At 45.9% G+C, this 8,793-nt stretch overlaps 1 non-coding gene across 1 annotated transcript; it reads right to left on the bottom strand.

Annotated features, from left to right (window-relative positions):
• Positions 1-8,559: 8,559 nt before the first annotated feature.
• TRNAW-CCA lies at positions 8,560-8,631 on the bottom strand. Its single transcript has one exon. It is a non-coding gene; the product is annotated as a tRNA-Trp (tRNA).
• Between the last annotated feature and the right edge of the window lie 162 nt (positions 8,632-8,793).

Genomic DNA, 8,793 nt, shown 5'->3' on the forward strand with positions numbered 1-8,793 from the left:
AAGATGTGTCTCCAGAGGCATCCTGGGGCCAGGGCTGCGATGCTGAGCATGTGCAGATGGGTGGTACTCACCCAGGGCTGGCCTGAACCTGGTAGGTTGACCGTGGCTCCGCTTCCAGAGTCCCTCTGCACCCCACACAGTCTTCTGTCCCTCGGGATATAAAACTTCATTGCTTTCAGTCACAGAGAAATCTTGTTGCCCATGGTGTGCTGGGAAAGTTGGCTCTTGAGAAAGTTTCAGCAGCATAAATGGAAGATTTTCAAGTTTCCCAAAGGGAAATGAGTTGGGAAGAGTTGTGTACAATGGCCTCTTGGGAGCCAGACTGTGGACAGGCTCCAGGACACGCCACCTGCTGCGCCCACTCCACCCCCAGACACCCCTTCCTGCCAGACGCAGCTCTGAGTCCATGATCAGGGTCTTATTTATAAGACTAGAACTCCCTTCAAAATATAAGTCTCTCTGAAAAAGCTGGGCGTATGTTCTCCTCTTCTTCCTCCCCTTCTTCCTTCTCCTTCTTCCCCTCTTCTTCTTTCCCCTTCTATTCCTCTTTCTTTCTTCTCTTTCAGAAACTTTCCACAACAACCCTCCTGCACATTGTACCAGATCCTAGGATACAAAGACTAACCAGGATTCACCAGTGACAGTAGGAACCTGTGGTTTAGCTGATGGAGAGTGATGGAAGAAAGCTTTAAACCTTTACCTCTTCAGTGATAGAAGGTGGCACAGGGCACAGTTGGACGCAGAGGAGAGTGGTTGATTCTATGCAATACAGGAGTGAATATATAAGGAAAGGCCCGGGAAGATGCTGGCATTGGACTGCAATCATCAGAATTGTCCACGTTTGAATCTGTGTTTAAGATTGAATTCAGGTCAAGTAAAGGCCAAACAGGTTTCCCCGGTGGCGCAAGTGGTAAAGAATCTGTCTGCAATGCAGGAGACACAGGTTTGATCCCTGGTCTGGAGAGATTTCACCAGCCAAGGAGCAACTAAGCCCGTGCACAGCAACTATTGAGCCTGTGCTCTAGAGCCCACGTGCTACAATGACTGAAACCCACACATCAGGACCCTGTGCTCGGCAACAAGAGAAGCCACCATAATGAGAAGCCTGAGCACCACAACTGGAGAGTAGACCCTGCTCACCACAGCTAGAAAAAAGCCCTTGCAGCAACGAAGACCAGCACAGCCAAAAATAAATACATATAAAGAAAGCAGATGTTTAAAAAATAAATAAAATCTGTAAAATGAAAACGCAGGTACTGTGTTTAGTAGAAGAAACTCCTGAATCAGTGGACTTGTGCAGTTCAGACCTGTGTTGTTCAATGCTCTCTGGACTGCTTCAACTAATGTCACAGTATAGGACATAACTGAACATCTTTGGGGAGTTCAGTCAGGGAAAGTGAGTAGCCTAAACCATCACCTGTGCCCTCCAAAAGCCAGAGGCTTGGATATCAGTCGTGTATCGGCAGAGTGGTCACATGTTCTGTGTGCGGCCTGTGTCAGGCAGGCCATGCCAGCTTGGTGAGAGATCATTGGCTATATGTGTAATTGTAAATGCACCATGAAGAAATTTTCTGTAACCAATTCCAGTCACAATTAGATTAGATACTTATTTAGCGCATATTTCAATAAAGTCACAATGTTAACTTCCCATTCAAAGGGACAAAATTGCTTTGTAGCCATCAAATGACACTACATTAAACTGGCAGTGAAGGTGGCCCACTGGCAACTTTTGAGTGTGAAGCCATGGAGTCAGATTCTCTTGAAACAAAGCTTGGAAATTATTAATGCCATTTCATGCAACCTATTACACAAATAGATGTTCTCTGCCTCACCAAAGACAAAATACAGAATATTTGAAATACAGAGCAGGACCTGAGGCTACGGGGCCTTAATATTAACAAGTGTGAGTTAATCTTGTAAAACACGATCTAGCATATTAAAATGATGGTGTTAATTTAAGTACTAAAACCTAGACAGCATATTAAAAAGCAGAGACATCACTTTGCAGACCAAGGTCTGTACAGTCAAAACTATGGTTTTTCCAGTAGGCATGTATGGATGTGAGAGTTTGACCCCAAAGAAGGCTGAGCGCCAAAGACTTGATGCATTTGAATTATGGTGTTGGAGAAGACTCTCGAGAGTCCCTTGGACAACAAGGAGATCAAACCAGTCAATCCTAAAGGAGATTAGTCCTGAATATTCATTGCAAGGACTGATGCTCAAACTGAAGCTCCAATACTTTGGCAACCTGATGCGAAGAGCTGACTCATTAGAAAAGACCCTGATTCTGAGAAAGATGGAAAGCAGGAGGAAAATGGGAACAGAGGATGAGATGGTTGGATGGCATTACCTACTCAATGGGCATGAACTTGGGCAAACTCTGGGAGATGGTGAAGGACAGGGAAGACTGTTGTGTTCCAGTCCATGGGGTTGCAGAGTCAGACATGACTGAGCCACTGAATACATTGGTTTTGTATTTTGGTTTGGACTCAATGTATACATTTGCCTTGGCTATATAATAGTATGAGGCATAAAACATTTATTTCCCTTAGTTTAATATTGCAAATTCCAACTTCTATCTCACCCTTTATATAAAGGTTTTTTTTTTTTTTTTTAATTTGAAGTCAGCCGTTTTTTAAGTCTTTAGTGAATTTGTTACAACTTTGCTTTTGTTTTATGCTTTGGGTTTTTTGGCCTTGAGGCAATGTTGGCTCTTAGCTTCTCAACCAGGAGTTGAACCCACATATCCTTCACTGGAAGGCAAAATCTTAACCAATGGATCACCAGGGAAATCCCATATTTCTGGTTTTTACAGTTTTTCTGATTCCTGAAAACTGAGGTTTTAACACTCAGTTAAGATGACTTGTGGGCATCCAGGTTCACTGCTTTGTGAATGTTTTCTCCTTCCCTAGTGCTTATCTGCTATCCCCAGAGGATTGTTTAGATAAAGCACTTAGAAATGCCTCTAGGCTGCAAGCAGCAGAGAACCCAACTCCCAGGCACCAGGGAGTGTGGGAAGGCAAGTGTTTTTAGTTGAGGGTGATGTTAAAAAAGTGAAAATGAAAGTGATAGTCACTCAGTCCTGTCCAGCTGTTTGTGACCCCATGGACTGTAGCCTGCCAGGCTCCTCTGTCCATGGGATTTTCCAGGCAAGAATATTGGAGTGGGTTGCCATTCCCTTCTCCAGGGGATCTTCCTGACCCAGGGATCAAACCTGAGTTTCCTGCATTGCAGGCAGATTCTTTACTGTTTGAGACACCAGTGAAGCTCCAGGGGAATGTGGACATAGAGGAAAGCCCACATGAGGACATAGTGGGAAGGCAGCTTTCCGGAAGCCAAGGAGAGCCAACCCTGCCAGCACCTTGATCATGAATTTCCAGCCTCCAGAACTGTGAGAACATAGCTGTCTGCTGTTCAGCCCACTGAGTCTATGGTATTTTGTTACAGCAGCCAAAGTAGACTAACCCTGAGCCCTGGGCCCCTGAGTAAGTAGGGGCTGGTTAGACCACTGGGTTGCTGGAGGGCATTGTAAACAGAGGGAAATAATAAATAAATAGAGGAAAGAGCACCTGGTTGAATCCTCATAGCAACAGATAAAAGTTTCATAATCTAATCTACAATAATGATTAGAAGTGCGGGCCCTGGAGTCAAAACGGTGGGACTCAATCTTGGGAAAGTTACTTGACTCGGTTTTCTTTTTTAAAAATATAATTTTATTTATTTATTTATGGCTGTGCTGGGTCTTCGTTGCTGCAAGCAGGCTTTTCTCTAGTCGCAGCGAGCAGGGCGGTTACTCTGTAGTTGCAGTGCTCAGGCTTCTCATCTCAGTGGCTTTTCTCGTGGCAAGGCGGTTACTCTCTGGTTGCAGTGCTTAGGCTTCTCATCTCAGTGGCTTTTCTCGTGGCACACAGGCTCTAGGGCCTGCGGGCTCAGCAGTTGTGGCTTGCTGGCTCCAGAGCTCAGGCTCAGTAGCCGTAGCACACTGGCTTAGCTGTCCCATGGCATGTGGGATCTTCCTGGACCAGGGATTGAACCCGTGTCTCCTGCATTGGCAGGTGGATTCTTTACCACTGAGCCCCCAGAAAGCCCACGTGACTGTTTTCAAATCTATCAAGTGCAGTTAATAGTAGATTCCATGGTAGGGTTGTTGGAGGGAGGGTTCAAGTGCTTCACTGTAAAGTATGTGACTGGCACATAGTGTTGGAATTGCTAAAAATAAAAATGTTAGAAGTTGCTTCTTATCTGAGAATAACTCATAGCCTCAAAGTTTTGTTGGAATGTTACCTACAGTGGCAAGTCTTCGCTGGTTCCACTCCAACCTGCGTAAAATCATTTTTTTCCCCCTTATTGGGAAGTAAGACCATCTGTTTCTCAAATCTGTATTTTCCGTATCGTGTTACTGAGGGTTTGGATTCTGTCCTAACATCTTCTGCTATAGGCCATGGAAACCTATCATTTGAAAAACAGAAGTAAAATTAGGCTTTTGGGGAGTGAGGACTGGCTGTTGTTATTCAGTCGCTCAGTCGTGTCCGACTCTTTATGATCTGATGGACTGCAACATGCCAGGCTTCCCTGACTGTCACTATCTCCCAGAGTTTCCTCGAACTCATGTCCATTGAGTTGGTGATGCCATCCAACCGTCTCATGCATAGAAACCATGATAGTTTGCGGGAGCTGGACAAGAAAAGGGGACTCTAGCTCTGAGCAGGAGTTGGATCCCCTCTTCCTGAGCTCTCATGGTCTAGGAAGTGCCAGGGACCTGGAAAGGAGCCACTCTGGGGATACCACTAACTTTCAAGAGCAGGAGGGCACTTGGAGAAGGTACCGCCCTGTGACACCAGGAGATTCAGAAGCTGATAGATGAACAGAAATCCAACAGGAAGGTGGTGCTGATGGGTGGTGATCCAGGCTGGAGTGCTTTCACGTCTCCAAATCAGGGACTCCAGGGACTGGATAGCACGCTATACATTCACCACACCACTGTACGTATTAAATCACTTCAGAGGTGTCTGACTCTGAGATCCCATGCACTTTAGCCTGCCAGGCCCATCTGACCATGGGATTCTCCAGGCAAGAATACTGGAGTGGGTTGCCATTTCCTTCTCCAGGGCATCTTCCTGACCCAGGGATTGGGATGCCACCCACAGTCATTCTCATTCAGGCATTCAAAGATACATTAGGAAGGAGGATGTTATTCATCAGAATTTTTTTTTACATCTGTCTTTTACATCTATGCTCAGCAAGGTAGTGAATAAATCATGGGCTTTCATTCATTCTTTCAACATCAATTTGTGGAGCAGGATCCCAAGTATTCACTGTCTAAGGGTCAGCAGGTCCATCTCTGTGCATTTCAGTTTACACATGTATCAACAGAGGACAATAACACCTATTACCAGGTTGACATAAAGTTAAAAGAGGGTGAGGACATGAAAACTTGGCACAAACTAATGTCACTTAACATGCTCCCCCACCCCCCAATCAGCACTGTGACAGTTGATTATTTTACTTCTCTGTTGCATTGCTGGGGAGGCAATGGGGGAGCTTCTCAAATGTTGATACCACAACTTGGTTCATTCAGTTACTGTGAAACAGGAAGAGGAAGACTTCCCTGGGTGGGGTCTTTTCCAGGCCTGGCACATTATCAGTTGCTCTGGTCTCTGGAATGAATGTGACATTTTAATAATGCAGGAAAGGTTAGATACATCCTAGAACTTTTTTAGTACTGGCCACGGTATCTTGCTGTACATTGAGAAAAGAAAGTTCCCAGCAAAATAGGATTATGTTGTTTTGACATAAATTATCTTATCAGTTAGGATTAGGTTCACTTGCATAAAGTAGAAAGACTCCTCACCCCCCTCCTCTAATTTAGTCTTCAATAAGATAACATTTCTTTTTCATGTAAAAGAATAGAGTTAGGTATTCTAGGACTTCTGGGACAGCTTCACAAAACCATCAGAGACCCATGCCCCTTCCATCTCTACCTGTAGGGTGGCCTCTTGCTCTACAGTGGCTGCTAATGCTCCAGTCATCACATCCATATTCCAGGCAGCAAGATGGAAGAATAGGGAGAAGATAAGAACATCCTCTCCCTTTTAAAAAGTCCCACATTTCTTCAGTGGGAAATTAGACACACAGCCACACCTCTGTAAGACAATCTGGAAAATGAAGCCTCTAGGGTGGGCAGTATGTACTCAGCTAAAAACTAGAATTCTAACACAAAGGTGGAAAGGGAGGTGTGAGGTTTAAGGGGGGCAAATTGCCATTGCTCTCATCTCTTTCATTCTGGAGAAGACACATAGCTGTTTTTCCCTTCTGTGTTTCTCCCACCCTACACAGAAACTGTCATTAATAACTGAGGGAAACAGAAGTGATGATGCTACTGTGCTTCATCCTGGGCCAAAAGGAAAGAAGAAATGGGATCATTCTTCCACCTACACACTCATGCTCTTCTCACATGTTGTTTCATTTTCTTTCTTTCTTCCACCATCTATATGCACAGAACTCATGTTAAAACTGCTCTTTGGGCATAAGGCTAAGTGAAATAAAGTCAGACAGAGGAAGACAAGTACTGTTTGATATCACTTATATGTGGAATCTAACAAATACAACAAACTAGTGAATAAAACAAACAAGAAGCAGACTCATAGATATGGAGAACAAATTAGTGGTTGTCAGTGGGGAGAGGGTAGGAGGAGGCACAACCTTGGGGCAGGGGCCAAAAAAAAAAGGGTTACTATGGGATTAGATGACATCACGTGTGTGCAACTATTGAGAATTGTAAAGCACTATAAACTTTAAAGAATTTTTCATTCAATTAAAATAAATAAAAAACAAATAAAAATCACCCTCTGAGGGGACCTCCCTGGTGGTCTAGTGCCTAAGACTCTGAGCGCCCAATGCAGATGGTTTGGGTTTGATCCCTGGTCAGGGAACTAGATCTCACATACTATACAGAGTGGCCAAAAAGATCTTTAAAAAAAAAGGGGGGGGGGCGGGGGTGGTGCATAAAGAAAAAATATCAAGATTTTAAATAAAGACAAGATATCCGTGTTAGTGATTTTTTTCTTTGGTTTGGGTCTGGCACTGCTATCCTCTCATTATACCCCTGGGGAAGGGCCACATTGCAGACTGTAACTCAAAAGAGCCCAGCATTTATTCTGGTAAATAGTAGAGAGGGAACTTGAGCCCAGAACCCCAACTCTCTGTGCTTCTTTTCATAAGACTTCAGGCAACAGCTTGGTTTTGTGGAACCAGTGTCTAACTGAGGAGCAGGACACTCTACCTTCTTCAAAGGCAGCTGGGACCCTAAGCCTCTGAACTAACTCCTTTTCAGAAGGGCCAGGCAGCAAGGAGATCAAACCAGTCAATCCCAAAGGAAATCAACCCTGAATATTCATTGGAAGGGGACTGATGCTGAAGCTCCAATACTTTGGCCACCTGATGCAAAGCGCTGACTCATCAGAAAAGACCCTGACGCTGGGAAAGATTGAAGGCAGGAGAAGGGGGTGACAAAGTATGAGATGGGTGGATGGCATCACCAGTTTAATGGAGATGAGTTTGAACAAACTCCCGATGATAGTGAAGGACAGGGAAGCCTGGCGTGCTGCAGTCTATGGGGTCTCAAAGAGTGGGACATGACTGAGAGACTGAACAACTGGAGATAACTCATGGAGTGACCCTGAGAGCACAAGTCACCACTAAGCCTCACATCATCTGGTTGGGGGGATGCGGTCAGGTGGCATGAGCCAAAAAGAGACTTCAGCTTGAATGACAAACATGCTGAGGAAGAATTAGCCTGACCTGGAGTCCTTAAGGTTCAATGGACAGGAGTCCGAGCAAGCTCCGGGAGATGGTGAAGGACAGGGAGGCTTGGCGTGCTTCAGTCCGTGGAGCAGCTGAATTGAGTTCTTAAAGGCGCAGAACCTTTCCTTTAAATCTCTGAGCAGCAGAGCGGTTTGCGCAGGACCAAAGGCTGAAATCAGTTAAAGTAAAAACAAACCAAAGAATCCATTCAGAGAGCTAGGGCTTTGTACGAACTCGGTGGAGGCTTTTCCACGCTGTATTTTTTTTTTTTTTTTTGCAAACGGGCCTCTAGGTTTGCAGGCTGACTGAAGGAGGAGAGGCCGGTGGATGGGCGGCTGGAAAGCGTACGAGATGGTTGCAGAGATCCGTTTTCTCCTGGAGCGCGGACGGGGGTAGATCTGGTCTCGGCTGGAGCAAGGCGCCGGGGTGGCCACGCCTGCATCCCGCCTCAAGGATGCAAGCGCACTGCCACCTACAGAGCTAGGGAGGGAACTCAGCCTCCCGCCCTGCCCTTTCCTATGGCCGGGGTGCCCAGCGTCGGGTGGAGTTCGGATTCCTGCAGAGGACTCCTCGTTCATTACCATAACAAAGGCTTCGTCTTCCCTTGGGCAGTTACAGTGAAAGTGAAAGTGAAGTCGCTCAGTCGTGTCGGACTCTTTGTGACCCCGTGGACTGTAGCCTACCAGGCTCCTCTGTCCATGGGATTCTCCAGGCAAGAATACTGGAGTGGGTTGCCATTTCCTTCTCCAGGGGATCTTCCCGACCCAGGGATCGAACCTGGGCCTCCTGCATTGGAGGCAGACGCTTTAACCTCTGAGCCACCAAGGAACACTTTGGGCAGTTAGTTCAGTTTAGTTCGGTCGCTCAGTCGTGTCCGACTCTTTGCGACCTCATGAATCGCAGCACGCCAGGCCTCCCTGTCCATCACCACCTCCCGGAGTTCACTCAGACTCACGTCCATCGAGTCAGTGATGCCATCCAGCCATCTCA

This window comes from Bison bison, unplaced genomic scaffold (assembly GCF_000754665.1).
Source record: "Bison bison bison isolate TAMUID 2011002044 unplaced genomic scaffold, Bison_UMD1.0 scf7180017864141, whole genome shotgun sequence".
NCBI lineage: Eukaryota > Metazoa > Chordata > Mammalia > Artiodactyla > Bovidae > Bison > Bison bison.